Here is a 22,467-nt window from a genome sequence, read left to right on the forward strand (position 1 = left end):
CAAGAGGATGTGGAGAGCTGGAGAGGAGATGGAATGTTTTCTGGACGGTCCCACAGTCCATCACCGGGAGCTTTGAGCAAACATGCTTTGCACTCGTTGCACCAAACTCTGAATCAAAGAGGATGGTGCTAACCATGACATGCTAACATAAAAAAACAGACTGTTTTGAAATTAAAATATGGAAAATTGGATAAATGTGAGGAAGCCAACCTTCTGGATGAGCACAGCTGTGTAAATCTCTCCCGTACCACGAGAGCAAGGTCACAGGTCAACTGAATTTCACCACAGCTTCAAAGATTATTATTAACATGATGCAAAGCAGGACACATCTGACCTCTCCTAACAACTCATTTTATCATCATCTTCTGACAGCTTTGTTAGAAAAGTAGAGGAGATACCGATAATGTCTGGCAGCGCAGCACGCGCTGGGTTTCTCCACTATCACGATGTCCTCTTCAGCACGCCAAGTTAAACAAAAAAGGTAGTGAACCTGGTCTCTGGCAGATGTTCTTCTCTGCAATCACTCCTCATCATTACTCCCTTCCCTCCTCACTTGATGCAGTGCTTTCCCAGTTGGACTCGGGAAGCCATGGGGAGGGTCCTGCAGCTCCTGATATTTCCAGGCAATGTAGACATACTGGCCTCCCCTCGTGTCAGGGAGTCAAACCCATATCTCTCGTCTTTGCTGAAGTCTAGGCCTAGGCAAACAGAGATAAGCATTAGTAGTCTGTGAGTCTACTTTTTAAACAAGGATCAATTAATTTAGATCAAATAGAGACTACCCGGGCCCACATGGGTGTTAGATGGGCATTTAAAAAACAGAACAGATTTACTGAGTGAGCATTAGCGTGACTCATGTTGCGAATGACTGCAGTCACCAATTCTTGTCATGTGTCTTACCCATGTATGTCTGATCTTTGAATTGTGTGTACTGAAACTCAATTCCGTTTCCCTGTATGTCCTGCACATGTGGTAGAAATGACATTAAATGACTTTGATTAGAGTGAAGGTTTCACACATAAATCACTAATACTTTTTGTGTGTTCACCCCATGCTTTAGAATTAAATGATCTAATAGAGGAGTAACAATGGCTGTAGTTAAAATGTTCTTTATTTTTTGCATTTCGGATATTAAAAATCCCCAAAGTTGTATGCCTTCCCTTTGGATCTGCACACAGCTTTTCTCTAAGGTAGTTGCTGTACTATGTTTGAACACTTGTGGGATCTTACAGCTGTGTGTGTGTGTGTGTGTGTGTGTGTGTGTGTGTGTGTGTGTGTGTGTGTGTGTGTGTGTGTGTGTGTGTGTGTGTGTGTGTGTGTGTGTGTGTGTTATGGGCAGGTTCTCGTTATCAGCGAGCATCTTGCAAAAGGCTCATGGCGTGCCTAAATATGGTGCTTGTTTTGAGGATTTTGACTTACCCCTCTCTCCAGGCACAGCTGGATTCACAAAACACATTGGATCTTATCCAGTCTCAGTGCTGGGTTTAGGCTGTTAGCGTGAGCCTGCTGGGAACACCACAATAGTCTCACCCAGTTGGGATTTAGGCGTGAAGCTGATAGAATCAGCTTGGAGAGCACATTTATATTTTTCTCTAGATGTCAAGGTGAAATTTGTCTTTAATCATAAATTCCCTGTGCCTAACAAGGTAAACAGGAAGAAGATGTTGATTCATACTACTTAATAATCAATCAAACTTGGCAACACTTTACAATAATGTCCCTTTATTAATGTTACTTATTGCATAATAAACTAATGAATAAAGTATTAACAACTGCTTAACCATATTATGAAACAATAAAAGTAATGTTAATAAGGGACCCTTATTGTAAAGTGTTACCCAAAACTTTATTGATAAAACCTATTTAATGTAATGTGCTTCACAACAAACCAATACACAATAATAAGATACAGGTGAAAAAAATAAAACCCTGTAAACACCAATATAAATTTAAATTGCATTTATACATACTAATCCATATACATCGTTCATACATGCACTCACACACAAACAGACACAGACACCAGACACAACTAACTGTTGTGGATGGTTTTGTTGCTGTTTTTATAAAAACAGCAACAAAACCATACACAACAGTTAGAAACAGACTAGTACACCCAAAAGACAAGATACCAGCTGGACTTAAATGTGGAGTTGTTAACAAAATCCCATGCAAACTCTGCAATAAAACATACATAGGAGAAACCGGACGCCAACTCAACACACGAACAATAGAACATAGAAAGGAGTGTGAGAAAGAAACAAGTCAAAAACACACAAGAGCAGCAAAACGAGGCAGAAAGTACAATAAAGAAGTCAGCCGTAACAGATCATTGCACAAGAGAAAACCATATAATGGACTGGGACAGCACAAGGATCATAAACACCGAACAACAGAAATACAAAAGATGGATTAAGGACGCTATGGAGATAAGGAGACGTGGATGTGGGACCATGAACAGAGATGATGGGGTTTACACATTGGATCGCGCATGGGACTGCATCATCGGAGAGGGAAGAGCGGGCAGCAGAGGGCAACAACGACCTCTGCTGCCCGCGGATAAACAGAGTAGGAGGTGACGCCACCATCAGCGTCAGCTCTGAGGAAGTTTTGCAGTCGGCAAACGGAACTGTCAGCAAGGTAAAAAAAAAACTTTTCTGTGTTATAAAAAAAAGAACTAAAACTGGAAATAGATGGAAGATCATTATTGCTTCTTTGAAGAAAAACATATTTAAGTCATCTCAGAAGCAGTGAGCAGAATCAGATTATGTTGTTTTCTATTTTTAATCAGAATTTTGACACTTTTCCCATCTCGCCCAGTGACAATTACAGTTTTAGTTAGAATTTAGATCTGCAGCCACCTCAGTTTATTTAGTGGGCAGACTATTTCCTGGTTTGATAGTACATTTATCATCTCTAATGACATCCACCTGCAAAGGCAGTCGGGGGAGGGGTTCAGGGGCTATCGATCACATTCCAAGGCAGGAGAGCAGGGGAAGAGCAGCGAGGCTGTCAGAGTGGGTGAGGAGACAGATAGGCTTTTTTGACAATTTACAGACCCTTCAAACATGCAGATGATATGAGAAAATGAGTCCAGAAAGAGTGGGAGCCAGAAACCACCATAGGGAGAAGAAGAAAAGAAGGCTAGAGGATATGAATAACTCCAGCTGGTTAATCTCACTTCGACTTTTAAGAAAAAAGAAAGATAGAAAAGAGATGAGATGCAAGTGATTTCATTTTAAGATCCTTTTTGGAAGGCCAGAAAGGTGATCTGATGGATACGTTCTGAAACATTAAGATCAAGTGTGGCGCAGCAAAGAGCACATTTGACTTTCAGATACGTTCCTGTGGCTGTCTCCGCTTTGAGACGATCACTTTTATGTGAAAACGTCTCAGTGGACAAGTTGGGGGGAAAAAAGGGGGGGGGGGGGGGTTGGAATGTGAAACTTCATCCAGATTCAAACGCTGAGAGATAAATCATACATTTCCTTATTGAAGGGAAAATAAAAACATAACTTTTTGTCTCAGTTTCTATCTCACTATGATACATCTGATATCTCTGGAGCCAAACAGGATGTGCTCCTTGTGCAAGCCGACTCCTCAGCGTTCAGACAAAACGAGCTTTTATTAAAACTGCACAAGACCCAAGACAGCAGCCATGAAACAAGAAGTGAGCTGGCAGGGGCCTGGAGTTGTTGTCTCAAGGTTACTGAGGTACCTGCTCACACGCCTGTGAACAGGTGTACCCGTGCCCTGTTATCCATGTTAATGAAATCATTAGAGCCAGGCTTCTAGACGCAGGCGTCTCTGTGGGATTTGAGGAAAAGAAAAAACCCTCAACCGTCTGTTTGGCTCACCTGTCACACTTGAGATGACTCTCATGATTTAATTAAGTAAACAAATGCCACCAATGGCTCTCTTTAAGGAATGTGGCTCAAACTGTACTTGTGGCCATTTATTTAAGAAAGTACTGTCATGTAAAATCTTTCAAATGCACGTATTTCAAAGGTACATTTTATAGAGAAACTGACTTTTTATATTATGCATTACTGTGAAACAATTTGACTGTGTTGTTGTTTGGAAAAGTTTAGAGGTTTCCTCAATGTTTTTGTACTCATTCTGTTGTAAGTGCAGTTAAATAAAAATATAAGGAAAAGAGAAATAATGTTATATATAGCATTTATATAGCACAGCTCAAGATAAAAATCTGGTAAATTCACAAGAATCAAAAATTCAAATTATAATATAGTTTTTTTTATTAGTACAAATATGGTTCAAATGACGAAAAAAGGTGTGATTAAAAAAAATTTAGAAAATAGAAAGAAGGAAACCAGTAGAATATACTTCAGCATTAGGAATGGGGGGGGGGGGGGGGGGGGGGGATTCTACTACAAGTACTTACATGAAAATTTTGTTTAGCTGCACAGCATGAAGAAGAAGCTGAGCAGCAAGGCAAATACAATATGAAATATGCTAAAACACCATAAGCTGTTTTTGACCCAAACATTTGTTTTCAGTTTTTGTTAGTTTTAAATTTTCCTGATGAATATAAATTTAGGAATAATGGGAAATATATTTTTCCCATCCTGCGATGGACTGGCTCTCTGTCCAGGGTGTAACCCGACTGATTGCCTATTGACCGCTGGAGATAGGCACCAGCACCCCCCACCCCCACCCACCCACCCCCCACCCCCACGACCCTACGTGGACGAAGCGGGTTCAGACAATGGATGGATGGATGGATGGATGGATGGCTGGATATTTTTCCCATGTTCACCGTATAATTTACAACATTTTAAATAAAAGAACTGCAGCATATTGAAGACAAGACAAATTTGCCTTGGTGTACTGAAATATGCTTCATAACATCAAATCCTGTATGTAAAAGTTAGCATAGAGATGTTATACTGTGATCGTATCGTGAGTGTGTGTGTGTGTGTGTGTGTGTGTGTGTGTGTGTGTGTGTGTGTGACTTTCTTTTCTCATAGCTGTTTTGGATTTGTAGAACTTTGAAACACATAAGACAAAACAGAAAGATCAATTACAAAATATTTTGTAGTTTAAATGAATAATAAAACAACACATTTTTACTTAGAATAAAAACAACACATGTACTATTTGTATCCAGCTTTACTAAATCATCTAAACAGGTCTAACAAACTAAACATTATTGTGCAATAGGCCAATTTCCTCTTTAGGGACACAGGGTGGTGATGGGAAGGAAAGCTTGGTTTGCTAAGAGGAAGTTGGCCTGCACCGATCGGGGTTTCCACCGCTGCTTTAGATTTGCATTTAGAAACACTTTCTCACTCTCACTCTTCATTTATTGAGGAGGATGATCTACATCAAGACAGCCATTTCTATTAATCTGCTTGTCTTTAAAAAAAATTTTGTGGTTTTCAGAAAAAATATTTTTCAATGTAAATAAATTGTTTTTTGTTTGTTTTGAGATTTGTATTTTATGATGTTTCAGAGCTGTTTGGGGGAAACCCATAAGCTCACAGTGCCATGTTTAACTCTTTAATGTCAAAAATAAAGTAATCAAAAGTGTTTTCTATCGTTTTAGTTATCTGAATGTTTATACAGTGGGTCGTTGTGTGTGTGTGTGTGTGTGTGTGTGTGTGTGTGTGTGTGTGTGTGTGTGTGTGTGTGTGTGTGTGTGTGTGTGTGTGTGTGTGTGTGCGCTCTCTTCTCGATCCCCAGTGAGTCGTGGTGGATGGCTGCTTATACTGAGCTAGGATCCTCTGGAGGTTTCTTAAGGAAGTTTTCCTCTCCACTGTAGCATAAAATCTGCTGGGTTCCTTATATAGGAAACTTTTTACTGATTGGCTTGATGAACTGACCTCTATTGGAATGTTTATTATGTGAAGCACCTTGAGACGACTCTTGTTGTGATTTGATTCTATATAAAGAAACTGAATTGAATAGACTTTAATAATGATACCTTTTTTAATTCAAAAACATAAAGTCAATGTATTTTTACGAATACAATATATGTTCTACCAAGTATTGGTCCAGAACCATAGTGTTTGACTGTGATAAACTGTAAGTAGCACAAACTGATTTCACATGAAACCAGGAGTAATTTGACTTGCTTCAGGCGTTTGGGAGGAGGTACAAACCCAGCTGTTATATATTCACTCTAATTCCTAAAATGCCCATCTGCAAAGGAATTTTGACAGCCACGCTCACACGCCTTGTTTATCTTCCTCGTTTTATCAAGCATCCCTCTGACTGAAGACTGAAAACACTGCAATGTGCTAGAATTGATTGGTTGTCAACTTGTTGGGTAATAGCTTCTCTCATTTTGCACTGAAGCATTTTCATATTTTCCTGCCTTCTGCTCAGAGGCATTGATGCCGTGATGAAGGAAGGCACAGTGATCAATGTGCTGTTGACTTTTTGAGACGGATACACTCTGAAAGTAACATTAATTCTCAGCAAATGGTTTAGAGCTAGAGTTAGGTTACATCATAAACCTAAAGTATAGATGGTCCTGGAGACTAAAGCACATACTAAAGTATAGAGAAATAAAACTGGTGACTGCACATCTGGAGCAGGCAGCGGAGCTGAAAGACAGACAAGTGAACACACACTCAGCTCCCCTCCAAGCTCCAATGTTTTTTTCATTCTTCTTTTATATAAAATGTCCTGCAGTCAGACAATGCCACATTAATTCTGCAGTCACAAAATTAACAAGGGGTGATGCAAATTAAAGAGGCAATGATTTCATTGCAAGCTGGGAAAAGTGATGGATAAAACAAAGGAGTAATTTGACTGAGACACTGACAGCAGTCGGATAAGACGGTCACCCATTTGCCTGCAGCTGGTACAACAGCCCCTGAGTAACCCTGGCGTAGAAGGGTTTTTAGAGAACATTAACTGAATATTGTAATACAGAACCCCTCTATATGCAGACAGAGCTAATTATGCACATCTAGTACCACTTCAAAACATCCATCAGCGGGGTCAGTCCTACAAAGCCAGTTTAGAATATGAAACACAAAGTTTACTGTAATTTTCAGTGAAAGGACTGAAATAAACTCAGCCAAAAACCTTACTCACTAAACTCTTGTATAGGAAAGCATTTTGTCTTTGCTCTTAACTGTTTTTCTCCAGCGCTTCAGAAGCCTACTTGGGTTATTTTAGGGCGACTGTGTGAAATGTGTGCTGGTGCTTGAGTTTTAAGTGGACCTCTAGCTCTGACAGGAAGCGAGGCTCACAGACGTCCTTCAAGTGCCTTTTTAAAAAGCACATCACACAGAAACAGTGCAGCAGAGCCCTTGTGTTGCTGCTGGTTTTCGAGGTGGGAACATCTCACACCATGTGAGATATATTGAACAAAGTGTGTCTATTTTGAACACTGCATGCCTGCTGTTGTCACAGTTGTATATATCTATCCAAGCACTGCTTTCACATAGTAGGAACAAAAATATGTCACGATGACAAAAAACATCACAACAAGCAAGTGCCCAAACATAAACTACTGTATGTCAAGACTGATCAAAGGCTGCCTATGCAACGGAGCCCAGTTGTGGACCAGTGTGCCCATGACAAACAGGTTTTGCTTGTGGTTGCCTTTTCTTATTAATGTGCTGAAGAATGACAAAGACACCCAGAGCCAAAGAATCATTAGCAGGCTGGCGTCTGAAGCTGTAGAGTGGACAGATTTGAAACATCAAAGGAGCTCCCATACGGTGAACACCCATGCAGCAGACGTCTTCGTCCCACAATGCAGAAATAATTAGCTTTTTGTTGTTGCATGAGAATTGGAGACGTTGCCTGTTTAGTGTAGTTTTATGAACTCTCCAAAAGCAACTCAGATAGTTATTAAGTGCAATCTTGAGTGGACTTTATGTGTTTGTGTACAGTAACAGTTGGAGCATTAATGACTTGGCTCATACAATAGGGGAGTATTGTTTATATGGCTGGGTAAATGACCTGGCTCAGCTTGACTTTAAAAGCCGTATACCCACATGGTTGCAATGTGGGCTTGTTGCTCTGATGGAAACGATTAATGAGTGAAGTCTTAAGTCAACCAATTTGTAAACGTTTTAGCATTCAGTGAGACATATTATGATGTTTCACTTATAATAGTCCTATGGTCTGCAAAACATGTTTGTCATGCCCTTTTTACAAAATCCCTCTCAAAAAGAGATTTTAGCAGTTTTTAATCTTGACAATTGATTTATTTTCCAGAATTTGCCATTTCAGGGTAGCCTGGCAAGCCATTCCATATATGTGAAGATATAGTCTGGCCATGATTCATAGGCAGCGCTCAGTCAGGGGGGGTGGAGTCTATGGTTGTCTTTCAAATTGTCTCTGCACACCAGAGATGGGAATTGTGGCTTCAACAAGTCATCTCCTTGTTGTGTTTTTGCTTTGCTCAGCAACTAAACCAGGTTCATTCACTGTGCTGATTGAAATCACCCAGTTTTGATGCTGAGCAGAACAAAAACACGACATGGGGATGACTTGTTGATGCCACAATTTCCCATCTCTGCTGCACCGCTATTGGACAATTGTAACGTGATGAAGGAGCCATTTCTACCCTCTAACAACTGTTCCCTTTTGACACAGTGCAAGAGTGCATGAAACAGCCTCAAGGTCATGCATTCGCTTCTAAACTGTTTACGTTCCAGCAATGAATGAAGCAATGAGCACCATCATTGCTTCATGGCGGTAAGGCGGTAAGGCGGTAAGGCGTTTCCTGTTTCCTGTTTTCAGTGTTGCACTACTTGTAGTTGTTTGGTGTTTGGGGCTTGCTAAAACTGATTTAATTTCTCTGTACTAGGATGTCTCTGAGTTATTGTAGCACATAAGCACACTAAAACACACATTTTCGGTTGTTCCACCTAGCTTTTAGGGAACCATTTGAGTTCGCACGCAGTTTATTTGGTATTGAACAGTTTGCTCGTCCAGTTAGCTTAGCCTCAGCACGGCTATGGCTACTTCTGTCTCTGCTTCTCCGTCTCCTATCTCTTGCTCTCTGTGTCAGATGTTTAGTTACTCCTCTGCCTCCTTTAGCGATAATGGTACGTGTAATAAATGTAGCATTTTGGAGGCGAGGGTGTCGGAATTGGAGTCCCGGCTCCGCGCTGTTAAAAACCCGTAAACAGCCATAGCTACTTAGCTAGAGTGGGGCTAACTAGCTCAGAACCACCCTGCAGCGATCCTCCAGCAGAACCCGAGCAGCCAGGACCTCAGGCCGGCTGGGTGACGGTACGCAGGAAGCATAGAACCCAGCCCGTGGGCCACCACCAACCCGTCCACGTTTCTAATAGATTTTCCCCGCTCAGTGACACACCCACTGACACGCCGACTCTGATCATTGGCAGCTCCATAGTCAGAAACGTGGCATTAGAGGCTCCAGCAACCATAGTTAAATGTTTACTTGGGGCCAGAGCAGGCGACATTAAATCTTATCTGAAACTGCTGGCTAAGGATAAGCGTAAATACAGGGTTAGGGTTAGCGTTAGGGTTAGGTCACTAAAATTAATGTTGCTTCGGTGTGCAAGTTTGCCAAAACAATGTCGGACTCCGTAATTTTCTCTGCCCCCCTACCTGATCGGACCAGTGACGACATGTTTAGCCGCATGCTGTCCTTCAACCGCTGGTTGTCTAGGTGGTGTCCTGAAAACAAGGGACAGGGAGAATGTTTAAGTGGTTAGCAACAGTGTTCAACAGTGTTCAACAGTGTTCGCCTCTGTCAGTGCGCCCCAGGGCAGCTGTGGCTGTATAGTAGCTCATCACCGTCAGTGTGTGAATGTGTGTGTGAATGGATGAATGATACACTGTTGTGTAAAGCGCTTTGGAGTCCTTACTCTGAGAGGCGGTATACAAGTGCGGCTCATTTATCATTTATCACTCAAGCTGATGGCCCTCTCCATGAGGCACCACAGCTCAGCAGAACACCATTGTAGCTTATTCTGGGGAGAAAAACACTTAGAGAAAAATAAAGTTAACAGCTGAAATCGAGGGAAATAATACAGTTAAAGAGCACACTCCACCTCCCTCTACTCCCCCACTTGTCCAGATCTGGGCTAACATCAGATTTTAACCATAGGCCCTTTCAAATAAAAATTTTTTAAGCCTAGTCTTAAAAGTAGACAAGGTGTCTGCCTCACGGTCTAAAGCCGGGAGCTGGTTCCACAAGAGGGGAGCCTGATAGCTAAAAGATCTGCCTCCCATCCTATTTTTAGATATTCTGGGAACCACCAGTAAACCTGCAGTCTGAGAGCAAAGTGCTTGATTAGGAACGCATGGAACAATCAGGTCACTGATGTACAAAGAAGCTTGATTATTAAGAGCTTAATGTGTGAGAAGGAGGATCTTAACTTCTATTCTGAATTTAACAGGCAGCCATTGTAGAGAAGCTAAGACAGGAGAGATATGATCTTGCTTTTTAATTCTCATCAGAACTCTAGCTGCAGCATTTTGGACAAGCTGAAGACGTTTAACTACATTCTGTAGACTTCCTGAGAATAATGAATTAAAGTAATCCCGTCTTAATGTAATAAACGCATGAACTAGTTTTTTCAGCATCACTCCTGGAAAGGATGCTTCTAATCTTAGCAATATTCTGAAGGTGGAAAAAGGAAATCCCTCAAACCTGTTGAACGTGGGATGTGAATGACATGTCCTGGTCAAAGATAACACAAAGGTTCCTGCAACTGGAAAAAGCTCAGTGGCCTGGTGGTAGAGTGTCTGTCATGGGACTGGGAGATCGGGGTTCGATTCCCATTTGGGTCTTACCAAAGACTTTAAAATTGGGACCCAATGACTCTCTGCTTGGCACTCATCTTTAATGAGTTGGATTGGAGGTTAAACCACCAAACTGTTCCCAAGCGCTGCCACTGCTGCAGCTCACTGCTCTCCTCCATGGGGATGGGTCAAATGTGGAGATGAATTTCACCAGTGTGTGATGATGGCTTTGAGACTTTAACTTTAGCAAAGTGTGATTTTCTCTTTTAATCTCTTTTGAATTCAGGCTAGTATAAATCTTTCTTTGACACAAAATCAACTTGAAGGAGTTCAAACTGCATCACAGCTAAAGTCTCACATATCCTCAAGGATAGAAACATGGCGTCACATTGATAATTATTTATTTGGTAACTACATGTCACCTTGAGCCAGTAAATCATGTGTATTTCCCTCTTAGTCATGCTCCCACAGTGAAAGAAAGTGCACAAACTGGTTAAAGAAACAAGGTCACCGTGCAACTTTTTTTTTCTCTCCAGGAACTGTTGTGACTCTACAGCACTTTTTTTTCCCTAACTAATAACTACAGTTTCGGTATACCATCATGCCACTCCACTTGTCGATCTTACTTTTTTTTAAGATTTTCTATTTTAGCATTGGTGAACTTTTCAGTTTGTGCCTCATCCATTACCTGTCGAGTGCCAAGACAGGTGTAACGTGAGGAAAAATGGGTTTTCTGTGCCAAAGGTTTCATTTGCCCGGCTGGGTCAAGAGCTTGGTCGCTCAGAACTTTCACCCACAGATTAAGATCTTTGCCGACATGAAGTCTGCAAGATTCAACAGAAACCACAACATCCCACACCTGCAGCTTCCAGCCGAAGGAGTTCTCATGAAAGCTAGTCATAATAAAAGAGTCTTACGCTTCCTTTGTTTATTAATGCTAAATAATAATTTTACCATTTTACTCATTATAAATGTATTTTAATCAAATGAATTATTGTTATGCTTTGGTTAATCATAATGAACTATAATGAATCAATACTTAATTAGATAATATTTGAAGATGTTTGGTAATGACCTTCACGCACACTCAAACACACACACTCTCACAGTAACTCGAAAACACATTTGCTCTGACGCACACGTTTGCTTTGAGAAGAGAAAGGCTTTTGGTAAGTTTCAGTTCATGATTTAGTTTGTGTTTGACAACGAAAGAGAGAGGACGTGTAACAAACGCTAACGGGGGAATGGAGCCCCACCGGCTCTTGTCTCCCCCCCCCCACGCTATTCCTGTCAAGTCAGACAGGGTAGCTGAATTGCAACGGCTAACGCAGACTCGTCCAGAGTCTTTGATTTTCTGAGTAAATTAAACTTAAGAAAGCGCATCTGCAAACGCTTCAACAACGTATACCGGGGGGCATCTCTGGACCAGATCGTTGCACACCTTCGTCTCCTCTGCCAGCCAAGGTGTGACCTGGATAAACATCTTCCTGAGGTCCGGATCTGAAAGAGGGTCCTCGTACGGTGAGGCAGAACACAATAGATAGCGTTTGATGCATCTTTTCTAATAAGAACTAAGTTTAATTCAAACCATCGTTTTCACTCAGACACCTTTTCTCCCCCTGAAGCAAATTCAGACGCACACACGCATCCATATCACATCATTCTCAATCTTCACACATTCAACACAAGGTCTATTTGTGCAAGCTTAAAATATCAACTGTTAAAGATTGTCCAACAAGGTTGCCAAGGTTGATTAATTTCCTATGCTTGTCATTTGAAAATCATTAGTTTAAAATTGAAGAAATAAAATTCTCAACTTTCAAACTTGCCTCTTCATTGAACTGAAACACAGATACACGGATATGATTGTCAGTTTATCGATGAAAACAACCTTTGAGTCTTCTTAATTCTATAAAATAACGGCTTTGCACCGTTACACTACACAGGCTAGCCTGGTATACTATCCTACATATGTCAGTATATATAGTTTTGCCACGACTTATGGGGCAGAATCAAGGGTTGTCTTTCAAACTGTCTCTACACGCTATTGAATAACGGACAAGGTGACATACTCACTGCTATGGGTGTCAGTCAACGGGGCAGTCCACCATACACTATTGAAGAAGACCCAAATGTCCTTTCTCTAAATAGAGGACTTAAGTACCTCCATCTGCTCTTGACTGAAAGAAAAGCCCAAGTCTAAATAGTCCAAAGTTGTTATCAAAGCCTTTTCAAACGAGCAATTGCCATCTTTGTTGTTCCGCTTCTTTGCATCATCCCACCCACCAAACCGATAGAGCGCTGTGATTGGTGTAACACAAAACTGCTCAGGCCAATGGTAGACCTGGTGAGGCCTACAGAGTGTGTCTAGACCAGGGGTGGGCGATCCTTGTCCACGACAGTTGGTATCCAACATGTTTAATTTTTTTCCTGCTCCAACACACCTGATTTCTAATTGAATCACCTGTTCAGCAGCTCATCAGGCTCTGCAGCAGCCTGTTAATCCTCAGCAGATTCAAGCCAGGTGTGTTTAAGCAACTAAAACATGCTTAATAGTGGCCCTTGAGGACCAGGATTGCCCTTCCCTGGTCTAGACCAACATAAAAAGCTAAATCATTTTGCTTCGACTACTATCTGCCTAGCTAGGGAGAGGCTTCTATTCCCTCGCTCTTCCTTCTTCCATCTCAGGAACATTGCTAAGCTGAGTCCCATTCTGTCTCGCTCTGAACTTGAGACAGTTATCCACACCTTCATCTCCTCATGCTTAGACTACTGTAACTCTCTTTTCACGCGTCTGAGCAGAACCTCCCTGAACCTTCTACAGGGGGTTCAGAATGCCTGTGCTCGGCTTCTGACCAAGTCCTCCAAACACACCCACATCACCCCGCTTCTCCTCCAGCTTCACTGGCTGCCAGTCAACTTCAGGGTTCATTTCAAGATCCTGGTTCTAGTCTATAGGGCCTTACATGGACAAGCACCATCTTACATTGGTGATCTTCTTAGTCCCTACACCCCCCAGCAGGTCCCTGAGGTCCAGTGATCAAAGTCTACTGGTTGTGCAACGCACCAGGCTAAAGACCAAAGGTGACAGATCATTTTCTGCTGTGGCCCCCAGACTCTGGAACTCTTTCCCCCTGAGCCTGAGATCAGTGGACTCAGGCCCTGTCCACACGTAGCCAGGGATCTGCCAAAACGTAGATATTTTTCTACATTTTGGCCCGTCATCCACACGAAAACGGAGTTTTTTCACACGAAAACTGATCTTTTTAAAAACTCCGGCCAAAGTGAAGATCTGCGTTTTCTCCGTTTTGGGTGTCTGCGTGTGGACAGACAAAACCGGAGTTTTAAGTTCCGCAACGTCACTTTCTGCGACAAAAAAAATGCTGACATCACGTGTGCGAAATGTGTTTACACTAGCCGACAGCATGGATGCCCTCAGAGCTGCACTCACTTTTTCAATTGCCCAAGCGCTTTTTGCTTGCTTGTTTTTGCAAGCGGAATTACTGCTCCTTGTGGAAGACCACAAATGACGAGATTAAGAACCGGGGAAGTACTGCCGCCTACAGGTCTGGCATGTCCTTAACAACGTATTTATCTGGGTACGTGTGGACAGAGTTTCTTTTTAAAACGAGGTGGTGTGGATGCAAGTTTCTGGAGGGGCGGATATTCGTTTAAAAAAAAAACGGCTACGTGTGGACTAGGCCTCAGTGGTCTCCTTCAAAAAGCAGCTGAAGACTCACTTGTTCAAGCTGGCTTTTGTATGACCTTCTTCAACCCCTCTCTCTTTATTCTGCTCTCCCCACCTATTCCACCTTCCTCAGGATCCACTGATTTCTCTCTTTCCTATTCACTCTCTCTCTTTCTTAACATTTTTTCTTTTAAATCCCAATTGCCTATTTTTGCTCATTTTAAATATATTTTTAAACATTGCCTAAATGCTTTTTTATATTTTTACATTTTTTTTTGTTTTTGTGAAGCGCCTCGTGATTTTTATGTTGAGAGGCACTATAGAAATGATATTTTCTTCTTCTTCTTCTTCTTCTTCTTCTTCTTCTTCTTCTTCTTCTTCTTCTTCTTCTTCTTCTTCTCTGCATTTAAGAAAAGGAGAGCAGGAACAAAGAATGAGTCAGTAATAAGAATCAGGTTTATGATTTGTGAGCAGCATGTTAAAAACATTCACGTTTTGTGGCTTGCATTCATATTTGTGACGGTGTCTGTCATCTGTAATCAAATACTCGTAAAACTTTCTTGCATCGTTTTCTTTTATTTTAGGACATTTGAAAATAAGGCCATGTTAGTTGAAACCAACTCTATCAGGTGGTTTTATTTATTTACTTCCCAATAAAATGATATTAAATGCCAGTTTTACATTTGTTAAAGGTTTTAACAAGTGATACCAACAAGCTCTAACATGTACCTCATAAATCTGAATCATGCTCATAAAAACACTGGCCCTACCTCACAGCTTTGCACTGCCACTACATTGAATTAAATTGCACTCTGATTCCAACAAGTATAATTAGCTAAGAAATGTGACATTTTTGTTCATATAAGGTATGAACCTGTTTTGGACCAAAGGAGTAAACAGTAATGAACTGAATTCTGCCCAAAAAGACCTATACTTTATTTTCTGTTTCCATTCATTCTGACTGTCTTTCATCACGTATTATCACCAATCCAAGGCAACGTATAGTCATCGTCATCTTCCTCTGCTTATCCGGGTCCGGGTCACGGGGGCAGCATCCCAACTAGGGAGCTACAGATCGTCCTCTCCCCAGCCACCTCCACCAGTTCCTCCAGCAGGACCCCAAGGCGTTCCCGGACCAGATTGGAGATGTAACCTCTCCAACGTGTCCTGGGTCGACCCGGGGGCCTCCTGCCGGCAGGACATGCCCAAAACACTTCCCCAGGGAGGCATCCAGGAGGCATCCTGACCAGATGCCCAAACCACCTCAACTGACTCCTTTCAATCCGGAGAAGCAGCGGTTCTACTCAGAGTCCCTTCCGGATGTCCGAGCTCCTCACCCTATCTCTAAGGCTGAGCCCGGCCAACCTACGGAGGAAACTCATTTCGGCCGCTTGTATCCGCAATATCGTTCTTTCGGTCATTACCCAAAGCTCATCACCATAGGTGAGGATTGGGACGTAGATCGACCGTTAAATCGAGAGCCTGGCTTTCTGGCTCAGCTCCCTCATCACCACGACAGATCGGCTCAGCGTCCGCATCACTGCAGACGCCGAACCAATCCGCCTGTCAATCTCCCGATCCCTCCTACCCTCACTCGTGAACAAGACCCCATGATACCTAAACTCCTCCACTTGAGGTAGGACCACTCTCCCGACCCAGAGTTGGCATGCCACGCATAGTTAAACATGGTAACATACTCGAGTTGTGCTCCTTCAAAGTGAATTGTAGCCATCCCATCCACTTTGGTGGCAGTGGGACTTTGAATATGGTCGACTGCCAAAGCCCTAAGCTCAGCTGACTCATACTGGGGAGGTTTCATTAGCTACATGCCATCTGAGTTAGTGTGACTGAGCAGTACTCATTATCATTGTGTCCTAAGTCCAAATGTGGAATAACTGTCAGCATTAAGTCACAACAAACTAACGGGATAAGCTGTCACAGCAACCTTCAAAGCTTAAATGGGTTTTTGCTCTGCAGTTTTCTAAACAATTCCCCTGCAATGTGTCACCAGCTTCAGAAATTCTACTCTCAGGCTTTTCTTTTTCTAATTGACAAAGTATGCAGCAATGCAAGGAATCAACATACTAATGACTAAGAGGAAATTCAGCCATGAAAGAGATATTAGATGAATAAAGTAAAGGCTGAGTAAGCTACTGAGAGAAGGTATGGGTTTGAGAAACAATTAAGCGATCATAATGAGTTGTGCTTGCAGTGATTAATTCGTTGAGCAGGATTGCTGTGACTATCAGAGCTATGTGACCTGAGATCATCAACTTAGAAAAGAAATGTAGCTTCATCCATTCAGACACACAATTTCAATACCAACTTGACTCGGTTTGGAGATGCAGGGAGCTGCTGATTTGCTGAATTAACCCAACATGCCTGTTTTTGTTCTGTGAAAGAAAACTGAAGTACACTGAGAAAAATAATACAAGGGCATCAAACTGACGACCTTCTTCCTGGAAATTACTCTGCTCACAAAGTAGCCATACTTTAATTTATCCCTAGAGTGGCACTGGCTTTTTTAAAATCAAAATCTGATATACCGATATGTCAGAACCCTTAATTTTTTATACAAGTATATGCAAGCCCCTTACTTTTAGTTAGGCTATAGAAGAATGTGCCATATTTAATTTGACTCCCAACAGCAGCTGAATCACTTTCTCCCTGACGCCCGGAACACGCCAAACGTGGAAGCGCGTTGATGTGCTGTGGAACGACGTGTGCTTCTAATCGGTGCCTTTGTTAACCTACATTCTCGGTCACATTAGTTGCGAAGCGCCATGAAGTCTCGTGCAGTGCAGCAATCGTTTTGGAGTGAGCTCTAATTTTTTCGTGAGTCGTGAGTGCCAGTCAATTCTGGCAGGAAATCAAACCAAAACAGAAGAGGCAGTCCGGTGAAGTTAACAAAATAAAGACATTTCTCAAAATAAAACACTGCGATTGATGAATGTCATCATTTCTGTGTATCTAAACAGACTAGAGAGATGAAAATGAACAAAGACACACACACACACACACACACACACACACACACACACACACACACACACACACACACACACAGCAAGGGCACGGTAGTGGAGTTGTTTGGAAAACAGTAGGCGTGAGCAAAAGCGCTTGTTGAAAATTTTCACCTGATGTGAACAGTGGAGCAACGGGCAGTGCACAAATGTTGTGAGTGATCCACTTTGTGGCGCTTCGCAGCTGGTGTGTTCTGGGTGTTAGAGCACATATCTACTCCTTCACACGGTGTACCAAACACCAAAATAAACTAAACCTTAGATCTGTTTTTTTATTTTGATTTTTTTCACATTTCGAGTGAGAAGTAGCGGAAAGTTTGTTGTATAAAGTGTATTTAACAGGTGTGTCATAGAACGAGTGAAACCGATACTGGTCATTTCGTTGTTGCACAACGAAAGAGAAATAGTTGTAATGGCAAAAGGTGGAACATATATTTTACCATCTGTCCCTAGAAAAGCTCCCAACCTGAATTTTGGTTTAGTGGAGCTATAATTGTATCTTAAACACTAATTAACATACCGGGAATTAAATTGCTGTGGTAATATTTGTACAATGAGAACTTTCGTAGCAACACATCCATCTTTGGTTTCAATCTACTTGTCCAATCAAACAAAAGATAATTGAGTTAGGTGAAGAACTTTAAATATGGCTGGTCCAAATAGTTAGATGTCTAATTACCTTCAGATGGTTATTCTAATGTCTAACAATATCCTGCTGTGCCAGTTCGACGTGTTACCTCTAAACCACATCCACCACAGAGGAAACGCCTCTTCCCGATACTTTTAGAAGAATTCAAGGCTGACTGTAAAACTGCCACACAAACTCTGTCCTTGAGAAGTGAATTTTAATATTTTATTTTTCCTCCTGAGACAAAGCCAACAGGCAGGCCTGAACCGATTCAACCACAAATTAGTCCATAAAGAAGAGATCATTTCAGAATTACGAGAAATTAGGGTTACGGGCACGTTTTGCACAGGGACTTGGGAGAGCACAATCCTGTCCTCAACCTCTTCAAAATTAAAGAAGTCATCCAGACTTTTTCTTTCCATTGTTCTTTCATGCCCAAGAGGGCTGACTCCATTCATTGCATTTCACTCAGCAGATTCCATCCCATTTTCCCACAATCTCCCCGAGCCAACGCCCTCCAATCTCAACTCAAAGCAGAAAACAGCAGCTTGGTACATGATGTAAAAGTTCCGCTGGAAGCATAGGGGAAAGGGAGGATGACTGTAGACCTCACCTCTTCAGTTTGGTTCTCAGCACAGTAATGAAATTAAACAAAACATAGTAATTTGGGTCAAAATGTTGGTAAGAAACAAGCATCGAGTGCATAAAGCAGGATACTAGACTTTTATAAAAACACTGGGAAATTGTGCTGAACTATTAAACCCTGAAGTCTTCACACATGGCGTGCCAACTTAAAGTTAAATACAAAAAGAACTATGCTCTTTCATTGTTGGATTTTGTATTTTTAAAAATGTGATTGTTACATTATTTCACTTCCCTTCATGCCCTCTCTGGGAGCTCTCAACTTATTTTCCAAAATTAATGAAAATCAGATTCTTTCAGTTTTGCAGCTGCCTAATAAGTTAAACAGATACGTTGGGGTTTTCTTGGTTGGGATGGTTAACTTGCTAAATAAAGCAGAAATGATGAGGAAACATTTCAGCAGATCTAATGCATCAACCCTGAACTCAGAATTAACCCAGACCGGGTTGAAGAATGTGTTTTAAGTTATGTAGAAATATTTGCTGCGCAACTGGACTTTCAAGTCAGGTATTTAAACACATCCTGCACTTATTACATCTTAAAAATGAATTAACAGTACGAGAGGGAGTGCACAATAAAATACATGTCTGTTTATTAGTTGCAGTAAGCACCACCTTCATTTTGCCCATGCAGGATGACTCAGCAGAATATTTGCATAAACAGTTACAAATTATTCCTAAAACTGATTAAGTCTTATTTTATGTTCCTGTAACTACAGTGTTGCAATGCTTAATCATGTCAAGCAGAATGCATGCTCATATGATAATTACAGTGTAATTATTACAGTTATGTTCATCCTCAGAATAGAACTTTTAGATCATGTCTTTCATTGCAGAAGCTCATTAAGCTGCTGAAACAGCTGGTTGGGTTTTTTCACCCATTAACTTGCAGGTCAGCTGCTCAGGCCCATTTTAGTCATTATAGGTAGCCTAAGGGTGTTTCTCAATGTCAAGGAACCTTGCCTTGATGTCTTGGCCCCGCCCCAGTTGCCTAGGAGATACGTCATCAGGAGCCGCCAAGACGTGTTCCAGTCGTTCCAGTGTTCATGTTCTACCGAAGCATGTGTTCTCCGTTTGTTAGCCGTTTAGCTAGCTCAGCAAGGACACACGGGAGGTGTTGTGTAGCCTATCCTTGGCCAAAAATCACCCAGAATACAACGCAATATTTTCAAAATGACGGCGGATCAGAAGCCGGCAGCTACTTCAGGGACAATTTTCAAGTTTAAAAGTAAGTCAGCTAATTTAAAAAAAATTTTTTTACAGCAGTGTTTAAGGAGCAAATAAAGGCGGCGGGGGACTAGGGGTCTTAGGACACGTCTGTTGTCGCTTGGCATCCTGGGGCTGGAGGCTAGGAGGGAGATCCAGCCGTCCAGTTGGGGTCTGGGGTGGTGGGTTGCTGTGCTCAGTGTTGGGCGGGGGAGCCTGCTCATCAGCACCCCAGCAGAAAGGGTTGAACTCTGGGAACCGGTAATGGTTGTACCCCATGTGCAGCAGTACCGGGACCAGAGTGAATAGGGTGTGTATGGGGAGCATGAGTGGGTGTCCGGCATGCATTCTTGTAAGTCTTTGGTTGTATGTGCATGTGTGAGCATGAGGGAGAGAGTGTGTGACTGTGTTTGTGTATGACTGTATATGTCAGGTGGGGCCTTTGACTCCTCTCTTCTCCTGGGACTTCTTTTGATGATATAGATCTTTGTCTCCCCTCTCCCTGCCACACCTGGTGTGGAGTGCGGTGCCTTGGTCTGCCTGGGTCGTGGCTCCCGGGTCAGGGAGTTTAAGATTTTTGGCATCTGCCTGATCAATCCCGGTGGCTGCCTGGTGGGGTCTGGGTGCCTGGGCTCTGCTGGGTCCCCGGCGGGGGTGGTCGCCCCGGGTCCCGGGCTTGGCCGGCTAAGGGGTGGGAGGCTGCGGGTGGGTCTGTGGGCTTGCCGCCGATATCTCCCGGGACTCTGCCGGCTGCTGGTTGTGGCCCCCCGGGGCGATCCTCTGCGCCTCTCGAAGGGAGCGGGGGCTTTTCTGGTCACAGTCGCCCTGGGGTTCCTGTGCCCTGGGGCAGCTCCTGGATCTCTGGGACTTGGAGCTCCCTCCGTCTCCTACACATCTTTAGGGGGCAGATCTGTGGCCCCTCACACTCTCTGTTGGATGCTTCTATAGAGAAACCTTACATAAACAAGCGTGTGTACACACACAGGTGCACACATGGTGCTCTCATAAGTATGGACTTGGGCACGTTCCACGCATGTCTTAAGGCTATGGTGGGCACTTAATGCACTGTGATTTGTTATCGTGCGATTGTTCAGTTAAACAATGTTGATTTTATAATTCTCCATCAAGTTGACGCAGTGATAGCTTGATCTTGTTGTATTGTTGTGTCCCATTTTTTTTGCTTGGTTTTTTTTTCTCTTTCTGCAGGTCTAGAAGAGATCAGATCATATAAACGTAGAGGAGACATGGGCTGGGGCTTTATACTGCTGATGGTGTAACTGCATCCCGCCTTGTTGGATGGGTCACCAGTTGTCCCCAGTGCTAGAAAAGTCAATAGTAATCCCACATAATCAGTTTTCAATAATATGCTGGTTGTTGGAACTGTAGACTGCACAAAAAAAAAGACATAGTTGCTCACTCAGCATATACCCCGATTAAGTTTTGGAGAGTCAGGGGCCCATCCAATGTGGTGGTGAAAAGGTTCCCACCTCTCATAGCCACTAGCTGTTTGTTTCATAAAAATAATACACTCATAGTGATTACAAAAGTGAACTTTCTTCTTCTAAAGTAGACCCGGTTTTTATTCTGATCACTGTTGGGGTGTAGGACTACTTTCTTTTGAGTTCAATCAGAAAGTAATAAAGTGGCTCTCATGTGATCGTTTTAGACCAATGCCATGCTCGCATTTAGTAAACAGGAAGCCAACATAGCGGTGTATTCGGAGTCAGAAAATAGCAGCGATTATGATTTAACTACCTTAGAAACTCAAAAATTGGAGACCAAAAACTATTTTTATGGAAATGTGTTTGATGTTATATGTCAGGGGACAAGTTTCTGTTCAAATATATTTAAATTTAAAATGCTCTAGCGTTTTCAAGTCTGTGTGCATTTGAAAGTTCCCACGCTTCAGCAGCTCTTCTCACCATTTAAATTATCCATGTTTTGGCTGTTCCCATCAACTCTTGCTGCTGGCTCAAAACCGTATGGCGCCAGAAAACTACAATCAGCATTGCATTCTCTCAATGTAATTAACTGAAGGACCATTAAAGTTTCAGGAGTCACGTCAAGGTCGCATGCTCTCTGCTCCACAGGTAACAACATTCACTGTAATGTTTTCTTTAAAACTAGCGACATGGCGATGTAGTGTAAAACTACCCTGAAATGTCTGTGCTACCCCTGTCACAACGCGGAGTGTGAAGCGGAGGCGAGGATCCATATGCGGGTGAGGAAGGCAGGCAGGCAGACAAACCAGAACGAGTAAAAGTCTTTAATTTAGAACACATTCTGGACAATGAAACAATGAACCAACGAGAGACACAGAACTGAAGGGGGTTTAAATACAAGAGGGCTGGGAGCTTGGGTGATTGGAAAACGAGAGGCAGGTGGGAGCAATTAACAGAGACACATGACAGAACACACAGATTGCCACTTGAACAATAGACACTAATGCAAAAAAAAAAAAAAAAAACAATGACATACACATCATAAATGGTAGCAGCAAAAGAGTCAACCTTTTATTGATGTAACTAAGCTTTTTAAATCTTCTAAAGGTAATTTAAGGTTTCCAAGTAAAAATAC

This window comes from Nothobranchius furzeri, chromosome 8 (genome assembly GCF_043380555.1).
Source record: "Nothobranchius furzeri strain GRZ-AD chromosome 8, NfurGRZ-RIMD1, whole genome shotgun sequence".
In the NCBI taxonomy this organism is placed as follows: domain Eukaryota; kingdom Metazoa; phylum Chordata; class Actinopteri; order Cyprinodontiformes; family Nothobranchiidae; genus Nothobranchius; species Nothobranchius furzeri.